We start from the raw sequence: 22,680 nt of genomic DNA on the forward strand, positions 1-22,680 counted from the left end.
TAAACTACTAGAGTGTTTCCTGCAACTTGGTCAGCAAACCCAAAACATGTGACGTCCAAAGTCTCCATTTACCACTCGCTTTCTACACCACTTGCAGCCATCCTCCATCTGTCATTCTTTTGCCTTGCTGTACAACATCTCTCACCTCTCACACCCCAGCAGCCTCTCCTTCCCCATCCTCCACCTCATGCTTTCTTCTTGTAACATTTCCATTACGGCTGCTACTCAACTCGGTGAGAGCGGTATGGGGACGATGCAGTACAACATTCATTTGCATTATGTTGTATGAAAAGTGGTTGCTATGAAAATTATCGTGCCATAAACGGGAAGAGAGTGGCTCAAGATGAACCATACAGAGCAGAAGTGGAAGTGTTCTTGAAACTTCTCTCTTTATTACCGTTGAAAGGTCACACACAAAAGCCTGCAATGTGCAGAACATGAAGGTGAAGTGCACTGTATCTTAAAATGACCCTAAACAACAAGAAGATAATGCTCTATGTGTAATAAAACAATAACAGTACCTTAAAGGACTCCAGAGATAAACGTTTCCTATTTTCTTTTATCTGACAGTTACACACGTAAGAAGTAGTAACAAAGATGGATGATAAAGCAGATGGACAACCTACTGTTATGTGTGTTGAGATAACCACAAGTGGGCTTGAGCAAAGGCATGTAGCACAAAGATAAACAAATTATACCGAATTAGAAGAGGGGCGGGGGGAGAAAGCCATGATAGAGGGACACCCCAGTAAGCCACCAGTTCCCCTGGGGATGTCAGCAGCTGCCCAGAACTCAGTCACTCCAGTGTGAGATTGGCTTTAGTGAAGGCCCTGCCATCTGTGAACCATGGGATCTGGTGAAGGACCACTCAAAAAGTGTGTTCAGTACTTTACTGCATCCATGTGAAGCTCGTTGGCAAATCTGCACCAGGCCTTGATCTTTTAATCCACTCCAGGACATGTAAGAGGTTTAAACACTTCCTATTTTTAAAACTGTAGTGGTGCCTCCAAAGAAAGATGCATTCTGCAGAAGTGAATTGATCCAAGGACATTCGGAATCTACAAACAAAAGCAGTACAGCATTAACTGACAATCATAATTAAGTGACGATCACGAGCGCTGCCCAGAGAGGTTCCTCTGGCCCTGCCAACCTCAGCCAGTCTGGGATCCACGATGGAACTCAGGAGAAGACATGCTTACATTTATTTATGCTGATGGATGGAAACCACGCCGTTTGTTTTCTTGTTTTCAGAAGGCTGAGACAGGTGCCTGACTTTAGAATTTTCCTGGTGCCAGGACTCTCTCTCGCAGACAAGCAACAAGCTCCAGAGGAACCTGCAGAGAAGTCCTTTACAAGCAACAGCATCTTTTACCAAAGGCCCAGTGCTAAAGCCGAGCAAGCTTTAATTCCAAAGCAAGATTGAGTTCAAAGTAAATGTGTGACAGAGTGTGCAGCCATCCTGAGAAGCTATTAGGACCTGTGACCTTGAGATCAATCCGGAGAGTTCTTTGTGGGACCGTCTGCCTGCGGGCTGTACGATAAAAGTGTTTGGCAAGCTTGCCTACAGAGGGGAATCTGACACAGCAATCAGTGCTGAGGAGATTGATTTCAAGTGAAATAGCAGTGAAGGACACTCACGTGCTAATAAAGCAAGGCTGGGAAGGGAGGAAGACATCATCAGCAGCAAAGGATGGTCTTTTCCCTCTGAAACTTTCAGGCAGGCATTCATCTGTGTCCAAACTGTGCAATTGGGCGTAGCTGCAGATAGAGCCACATAGAAACCAACCTCACGTGTAGGAGGGAGGAAGGGGAGCCAGGGGAGGTGATGCTACTTGGGACAGTGGGAGCTGCACTGCACCACGGGCATCATCTGAGAGGCTGTGCAGGAATGGAGGGGGCACCTGGTGTCCCTCCACAACCCCTTCTCTCTGTCATATATTTTGTTTGATGCCGAGGTTCTCCTGTACAGCTGCCCTGCAATAGTAGTGGGCCCGTGGCCACACTTCTCTTGAAGAAGCCAAACTAGATGACATGAAGTTCATGCTGTTTTTATGCTTTTTAATGCCAGCTTTATCTGTGGGAGCACGGACAATATCTGATTCAGCAAAAAAAAAACAAACCCTAAAACAAAACCCAAAAATTATTATGCTATAATCTATCAACAAATTTCAAATAAATTTGAGAGTCAGTTTGTATTGAATCAGCACTTTGCATCATTTGCCTGTGGCATTTTGGATCCAGTATCAGGAGTTTTCATGCCAGATTTACCGCACTGATGAACCACCACCTCAGCTCCTGTCGAACAGGACAAAAGCAGGAGGGAAAAGCTTTATTTCCACTATTCAGTGGACTATTTCGAGATAAAAATGAACATTTGGATGAGACAGAAGAAAAAAAAAAAAAAGAAACAAGGAAGCTGATGGCATCTTCTAAAGCATCAGATGTAATTTCTGATCTCAGTGATCAGCAGTGCAATGGCTCTGAAGCCGAAACAACAAGATTTCATTACACCCTGACAACATGTAGTCCTTTGGCTGCAACATCCATCAGATCAATACCTTTATTTCTATCAGGATGTTGTGCATTTATTGTGTTACCCCTCTGGTATCTCCAGAGAGTGTTGTCTTACACAAATACAGTCAGCCCAATCACTCTGTTATTATAATGAATTTTTCTGTAAGAGACATACGGCGCTCAGAAAATGGCCAACACTGGTTTTAGCCAGCACGTTTCCTTGCAGATTTAATAAATGTTAGAAAAAAACACCCAAACCATCCTGGCAGCAAGGAATTGTGTTTATCCCCCAGCTGTAAGGACCTGCCTGCTCTTTAGATAATCAATTTCCTCAAATTTCTAATAACATCTTTAAGAGCAAGCAAGGCTCCCGGTCCCTGCAACTCAACAGTTGGAAATAAGCTATAATATGCATTAAAAATAAAGCTGGTCATTCCCTATTTGTTGGACACAGCAAGCTGCAAAACAAGATACACAAACTACCTCTGCTCCCGTGGCATCCGATGCTCCAATTAAAAGTGTGTCAGCACTTCTTTCATAAAACTCCATTGCTGAGGGTTCTCTAACAGCTGCTTAACTTTATGTAGCATAAATGGTCGCAGTCCAGCAGCAAGGATATTATGTGCAAATGGTCCCTGCTGTGTAGAAAATGAGCCTGGAAAGCCCAAACTGCAACACACAGTGAAATGTGAAATGTTATTCATACAGCTCTGGTCTCATCTATCCATCCCAGAGTAAGTTTTCTGCAATGAGGAGCATGCAGGGCATACTGGTCCTCTCAGGAGGTGAATGAAGAATGCTTTGTCTTTCTGGTTTTGTTTCTAATCAGAAGAATTTGCTGTGTAAAACCAGTAAAAGTGGCTTACAATACTTGAAAAAATTACATGTTAATAAAAAACAAGAGCTGAACAAGCAATTTAGGTCTGAAATGTAGCCCGCTGCACAAGGCTTTGCATTTGAGATGATGAGCAGTCCACTGATTGTTAAAGTCTCTCTCTTTTTTCGTCTTCCTGTTTGCTTCATGTCTGATAACACTTTATGAGAAGGAGAACACAGGCTGCTGCTTCCAGCAGAAAGGACGACCAGAATGCTTCTCTTTTGCTCCATCGCAGCAGTGATTCAACCAGCAAAGCACAGTGGTTTCACCTGGGGTGCAGATGCTCTGCAAAGTTAAAACTATTGAGACCATTAAACTCAGTGGCTCCAAAACTCTGAGCAACGTTTCATTGGGTAATTGACAGCAAGATGTGAAAAGCTTGACTGAGCTGCAGCACATCCCTGCATGCAGCAAGAGAGGTACAATCTATTTAGTGAGAACTATTGGTAATAGGTGGGTGGACTGGATGATCTTGTAGGTCTTTTCCAACCTTAGTGTTTCTGTGATTCTGTGATTCTGTGATGGGCACCGAGAGCCACAGGTGCACAGCAGGATCCCTCCTAACAACTGAAGGAGGACGATAGTTCTCACCAGGAGCACAGAATCACAGAATCAAAGAATGGCCAGGGTTGGAAGGGACCTCAAGGATCATCAATCTCCAACCCCCTGCCACATGCAGGGCCACCAACCTCCACATCCAGGGCCCCATCCAACCTGGCCTTGAACACCTCTAGGGACAGGGCATCCACAACCTCTCTGGGCAGCCTGTTCCAGCACCTCACCACTCTCTCTGCAAAGAACTTGCAGGGAGCAGGAGAGCATCTCTGTATTTTAACCAGCCTTTCCTGCTCAATGGGATGAAGTGCAGTCTCCAGGGCAGTCCTGAGTTATTGTGAATTGTGTGGCAGTGGCACGCAGTGCCTACGCTACCTGAATCTCTGCTGAAGTAGTTTCAGATACGTTGAAGAATAATACTCTAATCCTTGTCTAGAAAATTATTATTAATACTATGCAATAACTAAGGTCTGTGGCTGCCCCTCAGACTGCTGGCAGTATCAAATTATTCATAAAGAGAGATTTAATGGGGTTATCGCCGCTCTACAGCAGGAAGCTCATGGGAGACACCGCGAGCTGCTGTGGGCACACAGGTGACCCATCTGATGCTCTTTGCAGCCTCATTGCTTTAAGTGCTTATGTCTGACAGCTGCCATCTCTAATTTTTCCCTGAACTTACCAAACATACTGAAATCAGAGCCAGTGTGGGCTGCCCGCACGGGGCAGGGAGCAGGAAGACGGAGCCTCATTGCCGGCACTGGGAGGGATTGGAGGAACTGCTTCTCCTGCGAAGGATCCTGCAGGATGAGCACGAAGGCGGCTTCAGGGATGTCATTAGTGTGATTCTGCCAATCAATGAGCAGTGATTAGCGCTGCCTCGTCTAAATGACTCTGGGGCTGCGGAGTGCTGGTGCAAATCAAACAGCTCCATTCGGGGCATTCGTTGCCACCAGGAATCTTTATGCTGGTGTCAGGGCATGCTCAGCGCCAGTCAGCCCTCCCATGTTTGTGCAGGTGCCTGTCTTCTGTTATTTAGAACTGAGATCAGCTAGATATTTATTTAAGGCACAAGGAGATACCAATTCTATCTTGTAATGCAGCATCTGTAACACTTCCCTTTATGGCTCATTCCCTAGAACAAACAAGTTTTCAAGTGAGAAGCAGGCATGCAGGGGTTGTGGCACCAACGAGGAGCCAGATTCGTTTATCCTCAGCATTGCACAAGCCTGTTTGGTGTGTTTCTGAAGAGCTGTGCGGGACTGGATTAGAACCTTTCTACTAGAAGTGATGTTTACCATCACTTTGACCTCTGCTGACGAAGTGCCCACATGGCACTGCGTTATTTAAAAACATTCCCAGTCCCGTGATGTACAGAACCATGTGCAGAACCAAAGCTTTTCACAGGGGCAGTCCAGCACAAAAGTACAGCCTGTGTTACGGAGGCAGAGGACACTGCTCCTGATGTCCATTAGCTCATTTGAAATTGCAGGTCTTGCTACAAAAACAAGACCTGTAGCACCTTCACGTTTTTCCCAACTGTTGATGTCATTATTTAGCAAATTTGACACTTTGATGCTACTGAAACCTATTGTTTTCACTTTAGGTGTAAGAACTCCTAAGTTTTACTTATGCAAATGTATTGATACAGAGGTGTATGCATTAGACCTGCAATGAGACCATTAACAAGACTCAAACGAGGCTATCTCCGTTCTGAATGTTCAAATATTCAGCTCCAAACGATGCTCAGAGATGTAAAGCTCGCCACATATTCACTCCTTTTCATCACAAAACTCTTTTGCACTGATGGCTTCACAGAGCTCTGCCTGTGTGCAGGCACTTAGCAGAAGACCAATTGCATAACCTTTTTCCCCTTACAAGCATTCCCGAGGCTAAATAAGACTTTACCAGCAACAACAACACCCATCAGTTATCTATGCTGTAGTGTAAACAATGAAATTCTTATTATGTACTCAGAATTCACAGAGCCATTTCCATGGTAACACTGTTTTCATGTCATATCTTTAATGAATAGGTAATGAAAGAAATGCTGCATTTACAACTTCATTACTAGTAAAAAAAAATACAGCAGTAAATTTGAATTATGGTAGCTGTCATTTTCGGAACACGCTGAAGATCACGCAGGAATTTCAAGGCTGTCATTTTGAAGTGACAAAGTAAATACAAGCAGAAAAATATACCGGGCTCTCTTGTTTTTAATTCCACTCTTCAGTTTGTTCCGCTATTCATAATTTTCTGATACAGAGTAAAAGCTGAGGCAATAAAACAAGGTCGTTGTGGGATGATGGGGCAGGCGCAGTTGGAGACAAGTTGTGTGGTTGTGAACATGTGTACCAATGCTGGTGAATGTTAATGGCTTGATTCATCATATTTTAATTACATAAATCACCAAAGCGCTGACTTCTATAGGTATTGCTTCCAGGAGAGGTACAAGACGTGTAATGGAGCAGGGAGGATGTTTGCCTGTGGGACAGGACTGGAAGGAGCCACAGAGAACAGCTCGGAGGCAGCCAGGTGAGCAAGGCAGGGGCAGCGAACCACAAAACCCCGTGGGTATGGTAACCCTACTCCGAATTACAGCCCCAGGTAAATCAATGAGGCAGCTCCTGCAGGGTCTGGCTCAGGGGAGTATCTGAATGCAAGGCACGGAGCAAAGTAACTTGCCTTATTCAAGATTTCTATGGGCTTAGAGACTCGGTTTCTCCACTGCCCTCCTCATTGGGATTGCAGCTGTTGCAGAAAGGTGCAGCCTAGCAGCCGTCCTTCTCATGTCAGCGGTGCTGCTGGGCAGGAGCAGGCACAGTGCCACGTCCCTCAGCTTCCAGGGTACTGAGTACTGCTTTCCCTCATGAGCCCCATGGCAGAAACCCACAGCCACAGCTTCACCATGCTCCTTGGTTTATAAATCTCCTGATTCTTATCTCATGTGAGTACATGCGAATCAGTTTCCATTCAAAGAAATGTCTTCTCACACCTCAACAGGGAATACCCAGAGTCTCAGAGCTCACGGAGCAAACAAGAACCTCCTGAAAGCCTCCAAATCTGCTGTGAGCTCCATACCTTTGGGTTGTCTCATGAATCCCTCACATAACCCTCACAGAATCATAACCCTCACAGAATCAGAAAAGATTTCTATGATCCCTAAGTCCACCTTCAACCCACTCCCACCATGTCCACTGACCATGTCCCTCAGTGCCACATCTCCATGGTTCTTGAACACCTCCAGGGACAAGGACCCCCCCAACTCATAGAATCATAGAATCACCACGGTTGGATTCCCTTGGATTTCCAGGGTTGGAAAAGATCTCCAAGATCATCCAGTCCAACCATTCACCTAATACCAACATTTCCCCACTAAACCACGTCCCTTAGTACCACATCTAAGAGTTTCCTGAACACCTCCAGGGACGGAGACTCCACCACACTCTGGGCAGCCTGTGCCAATGCCTCACCACTCTTCCTAAGAAGAAATTTTTCCTAATATCCAACCTGGACCTCCCCAGAAACTCTCATTATGCGTGTCTTGGATTTGTGTTATTCCACAGAGCAGGGCAGATTTTGGGACTGGGGCAGGACTGGAGCCAACAGCTCATGCCCCTGCAAAAGCACGCATTCCCCACAAGGATGCTCAAGGATGCCCAACACCAGCAGTGGTGCCACCCCCAGCCACTCTAAATGGGGTTGAAGAGATGCATGAAGGATGAAGCTGCAGGAGATGAAGGAAAATAGGATTGTGGAACAACAGTCCTGAGAACAGCTGAGAATACAGGCATGCAGCTGGGTGGATTGGTGCTCAGCCACCGCAAAATTCTCATTTATTCTAATATAGATCATTCTAAATGAAATCTTGCCAAGTGGGACAGAACAACCAAGTGTATTAAGTGCTATTGCTGTTTCGGAGTCGCTGGGAAAGTGAGGGATGTGTTTGGGATGTGTTTGGAGAGGAAGATTTGTTGGTTTTGAAAGTGGTGATTTGGGAGAAACTCACAATGGTGCAAAGTCATTATAGATGGAGGCCGGAGATGGTGCAGAGATTGAACTTGTTACAGGAATATTTTATAGCCCACCTGACCACAACTGAGCAACTGGACTGTGAAATGATTGAGCAAATAAAAAAAAGCAGTAAAAATGCTGGAGTGATAGTAATGGAAGATTTTTAACTACCAGAGCATAGGCTGGAGTCCATTAAGTGAATGAAATAAAGCTTGAGATATGCGAGAATGTGTGGCTCACGGCAGATTTTTTCTAAAGAACTCATTAAATGCCCCAGCTGTAGTTACTTGGGTATTGAATAACAGAGAATAAATAGATCTGCCCCAACCGTACTGGCCTGGGTATTATTAAGAGCTGCACATAAGGACCGTACACATGAAGTGCATGAAGGCGAACCCTATGGGGGTCCCGCAGCCCCCGGCCCATTGCTGTGTTGCCATGCTGGGCACCGCTCCTGGTCTGTGCTCTGCTCCTTGTGGTGCCCAGGCACCAGCAGCTCCTGTCAGCACCTTCCTGCTGTGAACAGATGTTACAACACAAAGGCTATGGGTGGAGGCTGAGGGGGTCAGTAACAGCTAAAGGGACAACTAAAATGAAGGACACTTTTAATTTCTGAATTCTTTTCATCGGTTATATGAAATATTTCATGCCAAAAAAACAGGAGGAAAAGTGCACTGATGCACTGATGGCTGTTTTTAGGCAACAGAGTGGTGAGCAGTGACCTGGGAGGCAGTCAGGACCCGTCCTGGTGAGATTGATGCTGACAAACCTTAGTCTATGTCCTCTCTTTCCCCTCATCACCTCCAACAACTGGGGAAATCTCTCTCTGCTAACTCTTCAGTTCTGCCCAGGGAAGAACTGATTCAAATGTATGAATTCCCAATGACTCATCATTGCAGATTTGTGGAACTTGGGCAACTGGTGATGCTTCACCTTCAGAAAATTAAGAGTTTCTTGAGGTCATTTGTAACTTAAAATTTCTTTGATGTAAGATGTCAATCTAATTTCAGCTCTTAATCCCTACCAAGTAGCAGTGAATAGAGCTGTTTTCACCTGGAAGGTACTGGAAGGTAGGGAAACACGGTGAGTTATTAGAGCTAGGATTATTTTAAACATCTGTGAGATATACAAGGCTCTCAGCATGTGTTACCACTTCCACGCAACGTCTGGCAAATGTTACAGGCACCAACCCTCCTACCTCATGCTTCCATTAAAAAAAAAAAAGGAAATAAAAAGGAAAGCGCAGAGGCTGGGAGGGCAGACAGCACGCGGCGCTGCACAGCACGGGGGATGCAGCACCTGCCCTGCTGTGATGCTGCAGGGATGGCTGCAGCTGCTGTGGCACAGCCAGACAGCAGCCAGGTGCATTTCTGGCATTGAGGACACACGCCCGAATATCCTCTGTGACGTCCTGTGCCGTTGTGGAAGAGGCCCAAAACCGCCATGCACAGAGTTGAAGGGAGGTGGATGAGAAGAGCCTATCCACTTTGTGCTTTTCCCATCCTAAATTCCTTGCACACAACCTAGCAAGACCCTGTGCTGATGATGCTTCTAATACTGTTCCATTTGCAAACTCTGTTAGTGGGGCCTCCTGCCCAAGGTCATTTGTGGAAATACGAAACAAGGCAGTGTCAGGACCGTCTCTGGGGACTTCTGTGGGTGACCTCCTTCCGACTCGATGCCTTTCCCTTCGATGCTATCCGTTTTCATTCCACCTGTTGCTTGTACCTTATCAACCTTTCCCTTTTCCCACTAATCTCCGCTGCCTCCAGAGCCGCTGATAATTTCCCATGTGGTGCTATATCAAATGCTTCACTGATGTCCATAAAGATGAGCCCTATTGCATTTTCTTTGTCAAGAAAATCAGTTATCCTATCAGAGAAAGATATCAGGTTAGCAAGGCGTGTGGTACCAGAGGACAAAACTTGTATTTTATTATACTTCCCATTTATATCCTCTTTTAAAAATGACTAGATTAATTTAATATAAGCTTTTAATTACAATTTCTCTACAAATGCATGTGAAGTCCTATCTGCAGCTGAGACCCTCCAGCCAGGCTCTGCCTGCTGAGGACACTATTCATCCCTTGTCCCCCAGATCCCAAGCACAGGTACTGCATGTGCCATTTCCAGACCCACAGCACAGTCTCCAATTAGACACACGTGTTCGTCCTACCCCATCTGATCAGCTGGGGCATTGCTGCTACATGAGGCCAGAGCAGCTTTTACAGGTTGGTTTCCAAAAGGTTTGGTTGTAAAGCCACTCATTTTTGGGATCATACTTGGATTATATTTACCTTACCCATCTGTAAAGTTGTTATTTCTTATTCTTTTTACTCCAAAAGCACAGGAGTAAATGCAGATAGGTTCTGCTGCTTGCCCAGGCTTGCAAGCACTTTCCATTTAGCAGTTTTAGTCCTATTTCTGAGGTGGACCCACAAGGTGAACCAATACGCAGCGCTCCAGCAAGTTTCCAGCTGCTCCCTCTGAGATCTGTCGTGCTGGTGCAACGCACACCATTGTTCAGCAAAGAAAGCAGTATTTGCACTCCAAGCCTCCATAACGTGGTGAAGCAGCATCAGCAAAAGAAAAGGAGGAAAAAAAGCTTGTTCACCAAAAGTGCTGTAATACCCCAACAAACACTGATCTTTCATCGCTGGGAACAGACTAATGAACGGTAGCCAGGGCTGCACAAGTACAAAAGATTTCATTCTCTAATTGTCAAAAAGCATTAAACGTCAACTATTTATTGTGTGGGAGAGGAAGGGGGAGCAGCCTCCAGCGCATCCCTTCACCAGAGGTTGTCCCTAATTGTCATGCATAGATTGCAACCAGAGGTTACTGAGCGAAATTTGTTTGCATTTATTAATCAAAAGGAGTCAAAGGCACACAAAGATATCATCAAGGCTCCCTTGTGCTCGGGAAGGCTGACAACTGAAATTCTTGATGAAGTGTTTGCAGAATGTTTGCAATCTGTTCACAGCCTTTTTGCTTTGCAGGTGCAAACCTTTCTATCTGTTACATCAAAGAAACAATTGAAAATTAAACATAGTAAACATCGCTGTACAGGTTTTAATCTCCCATTTCTACAGGACAAAGGGAGTGGTATAATTAATTTCAAAGCGATGTTTGAGTTCTTTCAATATTCATTTGTGCACATTAGCATGTCATTAGCTATGTTTTAGGCACCGATCCTTATTTCCTTCCCCCACACACCTTTATTTTAGCCCCTTTGTTTAAAAGAAATAAATAAACGGGAAAGTTGTACTTCCTGGGAGATGTCTTTCATGCTAAAGCATCCATGCATAGATAATTATCTCACTCAATGAAATAGATTGGGGGAATAATGTATGGCTTTTGAGGTAAAGCCGTGCAGCAGAAAATAGATGAAGAGAGATAATTCTTTTCAGTGATGTTAAGAACTTACAGGGGCAAAGACACTCTCACTGAGTTTTGCTATCATGCCTCGTGAATAATGCATTTTATTATATCCATTGTGGTTATCTTTTAATATGTTAATAACACTTCTAACGCTCTTCCCCCCTTGTTCTTTTATGTAGTTTTAAAACCCGTTCTTTTATTAAGAGGTAACAAACGGAGATACAATCAATAGATACTTATTTTGTTGGTGACTAACTGGTAGAAAGGTTTTCTTGCAAGTTTAATTTTAAACACAGATCTGTTTGAACAATGTCTACAGGGTAATTTCAGCCATCTATCCGCAGCATTTCCTGTAGCATTTCCGAGCTAACTCCTAATAACATCCTCCCCCTTAGGTATATTAATTTTATACATCCTGAACAGGAGATTGAACAGTTCTCCATCAGACACGCAAGGTCAGCGGCACTCACAAAAATAGAGCCTTTCATTGTGCTTTCCTGGGGTCAGGCTGCTGCTCATGCTGCTCTGTGTGGGCCGGGGCTGCGTCTGTATTTGCTGGAGTTTAATACACAATTGTTTGCAAGAACCATTTAGCTCAATTCGTATTGAAAATATTACTTGGGAAACAATGAGCCATTCAGACATTTTGGCTGTCTTTCAGCTAAAGGGTGTAATTCCAGTGCTTGCAGTGAGGTATGAAATGCGCCATGGCTGCGCGCTGCTCGGAGGGACAGCAGTGAGGCTCCGTCCCATAGGGTGACCCAGACACCGTTCCTAGGATGGCTCCACTCCCCTCCCCGGGGCTGAAGGTGGGAATGGTGTTGGGCGAGAGCCCTTCGTGTGGGAAATCTCACTGACATGCTGCTTCCCACCTGCTTCGGGCACACACCTTCATCCGGGATGTTCCTGGATTTACCGAGGGATGGAAACCAGCCATGGCCTTAATGGAACAGACAGGATGACACGTTAGTTCTTTGCAAAGCAGTTCCTCACGCTGGCGTGTCGATATGACACCGAAGCAGCAGTGCTCTCTGTAGCACGTGTATCAGTGCAAGCCCCCTGCACAGCACAGCACTGGCTCTGTCTGTCCGTAGCACCCAGCAGATGACAGTGCAGACAGGGGCACCACGCTGTTGAGTGTTGGCAAACTCCCCCAAGGCAGTCAAAGAAAGAGGTGGGTATTTCCTAATTACTTCATTAGCTGAACTCTCATCTCAGGCTTTTCAGTAAGAACACAAAAATGCTAATTGAGCCCAGATGGAACAAGAGGAGGTATTGCATTGTCATAGGAACCATAAGGATATTGAGTTCTCTGAGTCTGTGCCGTTCATAGGTAGGAAGGGGGAAACGAGTGTTTAACAAGACAAAAATATCTTATGGAGGAACTCAGAGTTTTGTTAAACACTGAGTTCTGCTAAATGAAGTATCCCTGCCCTTATTAACACACGTGTAGGATAATTAAATGAGTGAACAGTACCCTAACTGCTGCCTCCCTGTACCACGAGCAGCAGCAAGAATTTTACTTCAAAGAAATGTATTTGTTAAGTCTGATGAACAGCACCTGCTGAGCACCACCCGTACACAGGTCGGTCTGAAGCCTTGTTACAGCAAATCCCTCAGCTTTTCTCTCTGCTTCTCCGAGTCTCCTATCAGGAAGGATGCAGAAGTTTGCATGTCTGATAGAAAGATGAACAAATACAAACCCTTGCATATGTATGTTTTCTAAAAGAACTGACTTCTTCCACTGAAGGTCAGCACGCATTTCACAGGTCTATTTGTTCCTTCTGATGTTACAGAACTGAATTAAAAAAAACCTCATTTTTTTTTCATTCGATTCATTTTCATTCAGAACAGAAGCAAACAAAATTGCCTTCTTTCTTTCTTGTTTACACTCAGTGGGGCACTGCTGTGATGAGATGAAATTAAATATGACATAGTTCTTAAAGAAACACTTAGTTCTTTCAAAACAAAAGGACTGCTTCAGGTCAGAGATTTAATTATGTGCAAGTATGCTCAAAGCCAAACCAAGCAGTGTTTCACACGGCCATGCTGGCCTGCAGTTCTAGCTATGAAGTTGTGATAAGGATCTTCCACTCCAATTTACAACAAGAGAAAGGAAAACAAAGCCAGATCCCTTTTGCTGGGACAAAGCCCTGAGCCTGGCTCTTTCAGGAGCTCCCCAAGCAATCCCTGTCCCTGTGCCACCTCACCAGCCCCCAGCAGGACAGCAGAATGAGAAGAACATGTGATAATAAATTAATGCAGAGACACTGCACAGTGAAACACAATCTGCTGAGAGGAAAATCTATGAAAGTGCAGCAAGATGCTACAAAAGTTTAGAAGTTGGGAAATAAGTCTAATTAACCTACACAGTAGAAACAACCCAGTCAGAATGGAAAGCAACCCCATGTGTGAGCTCCCCTGTCCCACGAATACTTCCAGAGCCCACAAAAGCTGGAGAGGAAACTCCTCAGGCGTTGTGGCACGTCTACAATTGCAATTGAAGGCCATTTGGAAATGACACCCAGTGCTTAGATGGGAGCAAGACAGGAGCAGTTTGCAGTTTATTTCTGGAAGACATTATTCTTTTAAGTGTAATTTTTAGTCTTTATTATTGCCAGCTACAGTTACTTGCAAGTGGGCGACCAAGGAAGGGCCTGATGCAGAGCAATGCAGCAACGCTGGCACATCACAGCGCTGTTCATCACAGCATCTAATTTTATGTGCCGTCCAAACATCAACAAATCTTTTATAAAGGTATCGATTGCATTGATTTGAGGACATAGTGTCGCTCCTGGGACAAAGGGAAAGTTCTGCACAGACACTGTGCAGTGAGCAAGCAAATGTAATTACAGCGGCCTTGTGTTTATAGCATGCTTTGGCTGTGCTTGTGCTTCACTGAAGCCAGGAGTTTTGCCACTGATTTCTACAGAAGCAAGTTAGAGCTGGTTAAAGGCTAAGATAGAGAATTGCCTGTTCCACTTGGTAGGGAAAGAAACAAGCAGGCCTGGAGCACTGTGAGATGCCTGCAAGGACAGCTACAGATCCGCACAGGCTGTGGCTCCCAGCACTGGGTCTGGCTGTTACTGTGGCTCTGGGAGCTGCCCGGGGTCAGTCGCACAACCCAGGTCTGAATTTCCACTGTAGATGTTGGATTTTTTCACAGTTAGACACTAACTTCTCCAGATATGGACCTCCTCTTGCTGTTCGATTTCATGAAGCTTCATGCTGAGACTTCAGCCTCATTTGTGTGCAGAGGGATTACTACTAATGAGAGCTTAAAAAATAAGAAACCCATCTTCCCTTACAGTTTGGCTTTGAAAATCATGCAGAAATCATCCCTGTCTCTAAATGTATAGGTTAGGACAAAGGGCATTATGCTATTTTTTTGCAGAAGGTGAAGGGAAGCCGGCAAATAGTTTCAGAAAGTTCCAAAGAGGAGGCAAACAGTAAAAGCATGAAGGTCTGTCCCTGCAGATTGCTCCAGCTGGGCTCAGGGTGGAAATGTCAGAAGGAGCAGCGTTGGGAATGGCTGTTCTGGGCTTTTCTGGGAGGGCTGGTTGTATAAGGAATGTGCACAGAGCACGCTACAGATTTTCTGAGACATATTCTCAGTGTGTTAATGTTTATGCATCACTATGAAGCAGGACAGAGGCAGACCTTCGGGTTTATCTTGAGCAAATGCCTTGCCATCAGGCCATAAATCCACCTTCACTTTCTCCACGTATTTCCTACAATGTGAAAATTTCGACTGTTTTCCCAATTTCACAAGGCAGGTTGGCTGCAGAGAAGCGCTCCAGAGCTTCCCAGTAAGTACACTTACCTAAGAGTGGTTGGTCCAAACTGAATTTACAACACTGATTTGAGCTGGTAACTGATCTCTTATGGAAGCACCCTAACTTGGAGGCCTTTGGATGATCAAAGTCCTGTGCTGGGGGAATTTCTTGTCAAAGACTGCCAGGAAAAAGGAAACCACCATTCCCTGGAATCTCCTCCTTGATGGCATTGTCCACTTCAAATTCAGACCTTTTATTTCATAGTGAACCACTTCTAGTTTTGACATGAAGACTTGACATTTTGCTTGGATTTTCATTTTGATACGAAAGCAGGTCAGACTGGGAAGGACCATTACAACAATTAGCTGTGCACTGTCCCTCATTTGCTGACCTGACATTTGCCATGCTCTCCCCCTGCCCTAGCAGGGGATCCCAGCCTCCCTGAAGAGCTCTATTTCCTCCCTAAATGCTCTCTGATGTATTTCAGACCAAAACTCCCTTTTCCATAAGTAATAAGAAGACATTGTGGAAGTACTAGAGAGGACAATAATAGAATGAACTTCAGGAAGCACGTGATGAGTATTACGGAGAGAAATCTCCTTAACTTTATTAAAGGAAATCACTAGCAATAGATTTTAAGCATAATCCTTCTTGCTGATTTCTAATAGCAGCAGGAACCAGTGAATACATCTCTCAGGTTTTGGAGAAGGCTTTCGTGAGACTTCCTTAGCTTACACCATCCTGAAACAGCTCCTGATGTCTTCCTCAGTGATGACTCAGGGCAGACTGCCTTCCTTCTGATGGTGCTGCTGCAAGGTGAGAGCTGCTAAATCACGTTGACACTTGCAAGTCTCTTTTAATTAAAAACAATATGGATGTTGGTTTTTTTCACTCTTTTTTTTTACTCTCTGTGACTGCCTGCATGGAGGTTATGGTGAAGTGTGGGCTTGGCCTCTGCTCCCATGTAACTAGTGATAGGACAAGAGGGAATGCCTCAAGTTGTGCCAGAGGAAATTTAGGTTGGATGTCAGGAAATATTTTTCTCCAAGAGAGTAATTAGGTGCTAGAATGGGCTGCCAGGGGGTGGTGGAGTCACCGACCCTGGAGGTGTTCAAGGAACACATAGATGTTTTACTGAGGTATTGGATTAGTGGGAAATATTGCTGGTAGGTGGATGGTTGGACTGGATGATTTTGGAGGTCCTTTCCAACCTTGGTTGGATCTATGATTCTATTCACGTTTTCTCTTCTCTAATATCAAGGACAGAAAATATGAGTGCAAGTGGAAGACAGCATTTACTACTCCCTCTCTTTCAAAGCATTACTACCCCACAGACTTTATGTCTTACTCAGATCTTCAGTTAACCTGAGGTTTGTGGTGTATGTGAACACCCTGCCAGTGACCATTTCCAATTCTTCCTCTTGCAGGGGAGCTCCAGCAGCAGCACCTGCAATGCTCCAGAAAGCTGTGCAAGGGGCTGCCTCGGGGCCATGCATCAGTGGGAGGAGGCAGCCACAGAATCACAGAGCAGCCGTTGTGCGCAACCTGACTGCCAGAGAGACAGAATGACTGGGGTGTAATAAGATTAGTACAGTGCAAAGTTATTCTGTTGAGATAAGGAAGAATTTTAATGACTTTTGTAGAAGGTATCAAACGATCGTTAGCCAATCCGCCCGACTTCCTGAGACAGCTGGTTTTGCATACATTGGATTGCTTTGCTTAGAGCTCCCGGACAGCTCTGTGATACCGTGTGACTGAAAGGGGAGATAAATCTCTCAATCTCTATTTTAATTTCAATACAATTGCCTTATTACGGAGTTATGATAGGAATATGCATGGCACTTCCCAAGGGTTTTGCTTTTCCCAATAGCAAATGTCTCACTCACTGTTTGGGCAGAACGGTTCTCCTGCTAAATTGCTCACAATGCAAGCTATTATAGAACAGAGGTACCCTGTGGGTATGATTGAAATTTATATGCAAGGAACAATCAAGGATGCCGAGTGCACTGGATAAACTGTAGGTAGGTGGCAGAAGGCAGATAAGCAGCCTAGGAGGTTTAAGTTACAGGATCTTAAGCCACAAAAAGATTCATTCTACAGTTTACATTACAACCGGTTTCATTTGTAGAATGAATAAGGGAAAGCTCAGACAGATGAGTACTCGAGGTCCAGTTGAGCACTCAGCTCCCACAGAGGTCGGGCTGTGAAGGATGGCTGTTTGCAGCACCAGGAGCTGACTTGCAGGTGAGCTCACTGCAGACAGGGCAGTGCAGGGAGGGGGGCACTCAGCAGGCTGCTCCCATGCTCCCTATTCAGCACATTGGCTTGCTTCAGAAGAACACTACATTTTAAAGAAATAAATTGTCTTACTACAAAGTTCAGAGTGAGTGACTTATTTATTTCAAAAATGCTGATAAAAACATGCAGGTGTTGCTCAAGGAAACAATCCATTTTCCTTTTGCTGAGTAGAGTCAGGCAAAGATTTATGCATGCTCTTATTCATACACACATATCTCTGTTCAAGTCCAGCTACAAACCAGACAGCAGCACTGAAAAAGCAGCGCAGCACAGACAACCTGAGGCTGCTTTCTGCCTGCTGGCCTCAGTTGTACTTCTCTGTGACCAGAGGCAATACCGACGGGCTGATGGGCAACGCTTGCCCATGTACTTGTGGGCTACAAACACTGTGTTAGGCATCAGCTGGATTAAAAAGTTTGGGTTTTCTTTTTTTTTTTTTTTTGCTGCATTTGGTTTTTGGCAATAAACCCCTACCTTGATATAGCTTGAATATGTTCCCGAGGATTTGATTTAACCATCCCCAAAACAACTCAGACTAGAAGAAAGTATCCACAGTTATGCAAGCTACTAAAAGAGAGGAAATCAGCCAGGCTCACCATAATTTTATGTAGAGTCAAGTTCTGCTTTACATGAGCCACCAAAGCTTTGAGGACATGCAGATAAAGGTTTGGAGTTGGCCCACATCCATGTGCTGTTAATCATAGAATCACAGAATGGTTTGGGTTGGAAGGGACCATTAAGATCACCTAGTTCCAAACCCCTGCTATAGGCAGGGACACCTTGCTGTAGACCAGGTTGCTGAAAGCCTCATCCAGCTTGGCCTTGAATGCTTTCAGGAAGGGGGCACTGACAAGTAAGTGAAAACTGAGAAATGCTCATAAGCAAGCTATAAGAAATTTAACACGTTCTTAGTAAATAATCATTACTTCAACTGTCATTTGAATGAAACACTGAAATTTCCTCCAGCCTTCCATTAGCACAACACAAAACACTTGACAGGTCTCAAAGCTCCCCAGACATACAGCAGTTTTGCTGGGACTGAACATTTCGCGGCCAGCGATGTGAGGAGAAGCAGGCAGAGCTGTGTGGATGCGACGCTCGCGAGCTCCTGGTGACACAGCCCAGGAGGAGGCATGAGCAGCGAGCACAGCGCGTAAAGCCACAATGAATGGTAACGACAGGCAATAAAATAGCCTGGTAAAAACCCAGTAAAGGAGAAAGGCTGTAGACTGCAGTGCTGACTGGCAACTCCGTGCCTGCAAAAATCAGCAGATTAGCACAGAGCGTGGCAAGAAAGTACAACTAAAATTATTCTGTCGTACTAAAAGCCAGTGGACGATGTAGGGAAACAAAGCAAACAAAATCAAATAGAAACAAGGTATATATAATCCTGCAGTAAAAAGACGGAGAAACAGAACATGGCCAAGGCATTTTGATACTCCTTTCGCCCACAGTTTTTGAAAACCATTAATGGAGATGTAGAAAGTGGAAAGAGCTGCATGGCACAGAGGGGACCAACACAGGGCTGTAATCCTACCCCACCCCCAGCAACGGTGTGACTATGATTTCTCTCATGTTATGCTAGAAGCCCAGCAAGAGCATCATAAAATGCAGGATGTGTTTTCTCCACTAGCTCGAGTGTCTTTCAGCACAACTGGTCCCGATGCCTCAGCTCCAGGAAGGAACGCGACCAACCTAAGCAGCCAGGAGGAATTTATTTGCCCTTAAGGTGCAATTACATCCTGGGAACTGGCTCTTTTTTTTTTACAATTCAGTGATCTACCTGTTTTGCATGCTAGGGGTGATATACTGCTAAGACTGCAGTCCTTGTGATGATATGTTTGCTCTTTAAAAAGCTCAAGTTCTGCACACCTATGTGTTGGTTATTTGTACAAGCCTCCTGGGCTTATTCGGTTTTGTGTCACTTGTGCAGATGTAGGAAAGAAAGCAGTATCTATTGCAGTACACAGAAAATCATCCACTGGTAATTTAAAATTCCGAACACAAAATCTTTGTGCTGAGGATGCTCAAGAGAAAAAGGCCACAGAGTGGTTGCCTTTGTTGGATCCCCTGAGCTACCAGCTACAGAAAAATAACCACCTCCAACTATTATTTAATTTTTAATACCAGCAGATTTGAAGCCGAGCCAGGGATTGTGTTTCATCATGAGAAGCCTCCCAAGAGACAGCCATAGTGTTATGCCAGGGGTCTGCAGTGCGGCTGGAGCAAATGGCATTGTGGTGGTGTGGCACATCTGGGTACACAGCAACCACTCCTCACCCCAGATCATAAAGGCGTTGCTGAAGCTATGCCCGAAGTAAAGATCATTTTGAGTAGTAGCTAATGAGGTGGTGAAAACGTTGGGGGGGAATCCCACCGATTGGGTTCGTTATTTGAGATGATCGACTCAGATGTCTGTCTAAGTGTAAGTGCCTGTGTAAGTCACGTTTCACAGCCAAGCATGGGTTTTACCCAAACACCATGATCAGAAGAAGATCATCTCTCTCAGGAGCTGGGGAGTCCCAAACCCTCAGGAAGGAGGTGAAGGCTTCCAAGGTGTGCAAGTGATTCAATGGAGCTGGAAAGAAGAAAGGTGTTTTTTTTTCTGAATTATCTTCTCTGTGTACCCCCTAGATCCTCTGGTGAGAAAAATCCATGAAAACAACAAATACATGTTGGAAAAAAAAGGAAAAATAGTTGATTGTAGAGGCAGTAAATGTGGGCTCAGCAAACAGCCCATGCACTCCTCCACCCAGCTCCAAGGAGCTGCTTCAAATCACCACCTCGGCAGCCACATCTCTTCCCAGACTTTGGGCAATGGGCAGCTGGTTGGTCCTCAGAAGGAAGGGGGTTCATGGCAAAGCAAGCAGCAGCAGAGCCCAGAGGAAGGGCTGCAGGCTGTCAGCTCTGGTTGGCGTGGGGGAACACGTCTCATTCCCACACTCTGTCGCTTTACCTTAAAGTGCTCTATTTTAGCCATGGAAGAAATGTGCAGCAGCTTTCATGTTTCTGCTGTGCAACTGTGGGCAATTGCAGTCTCTTAAATGCCAGTCACTGCTAGCAAGAAATGATATTTTTGCATTGAGACTTTCTGGCACAGTACTGAGCACTAGTGGGGGAATAAGAGAATCAAAGAGAGAACTAAGCCTCCCAAGTCAGGCGTCTTCCTACTCTTACATCTCACAATCTGGACACAGAACTGTGTCTAGAAATGAAATATGAAATGGGGAACCGTCTGCAGAATGAAGTTTTAAATGATCTAAACCATAGACACAGCTAAAAGCTTGTAACTTGGATGTTTTTTGCATGCACACGGAGTGACGGCCATGGTTATGAACACATTTACACAATTTCCAAGAAAACAAAGAAGTTGGGAACTGAAAAAAGAGCCCACTCCTTTTTACCATTCAAGGTCTGTGAATGAAGTTGGGAATTTGCACTCTACCTTATTCATTAAAATAGAAACTGCCATCACTTTAATGAGCAGCCTGAGGGTGGACAAAGTGCCTTGAATAGCTACGTACCAGAGAGAACTTGGCATCCTCACTGAAACATAATGTGGGATTGCAATTGTGGGATTTTTCCAGTGAATGCGAAGTGATCAAAGATAACACTGCCCCGAAAAGAATTAAAACAGTGCAACATTGCATCAAGTTACAGCCAATGTCAATCATTACGCGCCTGAGTGCACAGGATCTTTTAAATAATGTTATAGACATGCTGTGGCATTCAAAATATTCACTGAATTTCAAATTAAAATGCAAAAGCATGTTCCCCACTCATCTGACCAGAATAGTGAACTCCAGGCACATCTTTCCAAATATTGCTCTAATGCCACATCATTTACAGTGGCAGCTGCAGGACAGGCTAATTTTATGCAGAGCTGGATGATGGGAGGACAGTCACATTAAATGGATTCCAAAAAGTTACCTTGAGGTTTGGTCTGGAGAGATGAGAAACTAGCAAAGACAGAGTTACAAAAGGCTGGGAAGGAGGGAAGGAGAGGACTAATTGCAGTGTGAGCACCTTCCCTATTGCTAAGGAAAGTACCCTGCACACAATGTGGAACTTGAACTCATCGCTGTGTGGATGAGCATTACTGGCACACAATGCCAGACAGCTCCTTACTGGGAGAAGTGGTGCTTTATTTACATGCCAAAGGGAACCAGCTCCCAGCATTGGGCTGCTGGGAAGCAGCCGTGGTGTGGAAGCAAAAGAAAGGGAACAGCATGCTATGTGAGAGGAGGAAAGGCTGGAGGACAGGAGCACATCAAGGGGGATACTTACCAGGAGCCATTGTGGAGCCATTATGAAATGCAAAAGTCTCTTGCAAACATAACAGGGAGCCCAAAGTCACTCTTAAAAAAAGGTCAGCGAGGAAACAGCAGAGAAAAAAACATACTGCAAGCAGCAGGAATATTGGTGCATTTAGCCTCAAAGCCTTTATGAAAATGGCATGCAATTCAGTCTTAATGTAGGAAGAATAAAATACCATTAGCTAAGTCTGCAGAAACCAACCCAGAGCAACACAATACACAAAGACTGCAATTCTGATCAAGGGAAGGGCAGAGCAAGTGAGCTTAGATCCAATGGAAGCATGATCGACAGACCAGAAGGAAAAAGGTGCGTGTCACTCACCACCCAAAAATTCTGCAAAATTCATTCAATCATGCTCCAATTTCTGATGCCACAAGCTCTTGGATTTGCAAAAAGAACAGATTAGCTCAAGATTGGACTCAGAAACTGACAAAAATTACCAGATTCTCATGCCAAGCCCTGAGGACCCACAGACGTGGTCAGCATCCCCCCATCAGACCCCCAGAATTCTCCCCTATTTACTGAGGACGGGATCGTGCCTGTGCTCTTCAAATGCCCATACTGCTTTCAGATCTATGAGTAACACACAGCCTAATTTTCCTAAATGAATTGTAATTATGCTAATTCATGCCTATAGCTAGACCCCACTGCCGGAGGTTCTTGCCGTGCGAGGCATTGCATCATCTGCTCAGGAGGTCTGCGGTTTGAGAACTGGTCTCATGGATTTCTTATGTATCAGCTCTTGTGTGATGGCCGTGTGCTTGGGTATGGTCTTTAATTATCCAATTTCATCATTTATTTTGCTATGTATACAATTACATTTGCTTGCATATGTTCAGTGCTCGATGTCTAGAATATGCCTGAATTTGCTCTTTAACTGTTTATATGACAAGCTTTATTTAATAATACTTGCTGAAGTGGAAAGTATACTACAGAGTTACATGATTTAATT

At 44.7% G+C, this 22,680-nt stretch overlaps 1 protein-coding gene across 1 annotated transcript in view; it reads right to left on the reverse strand.

Moving 5' to 3' along the window:
• Positions 1 to 370: 370 nt before the first annotated feature.
• Positions 371 to 22,680, reverse strand: part of TEX36 (testis expressed 36) — a 78,631-nt gene continuing 56,321 nt past the window's right edge. The window contains 2 exon segments of the mRNA XM_010714853.3: positions 371 to 1,058; positions 1,200 to 4,743. The gene's annotated coding sequence lies outside the window, so the exon portion shown is untranslated.

Source organism: Meleagris gallopavo, chromosome 8, assembly GCF_905368555.1.
Source record: "Meleagris gallopavo chromosome 8, MGAL_WU_HG_1.1, whole genome shotgun sequence".
Lineage (NCBI taxonomy): Eukaryota > Metazoa > Chordata > Aves > Galliformes > Phasianidae > Meleagris > Meleagris gallopavo.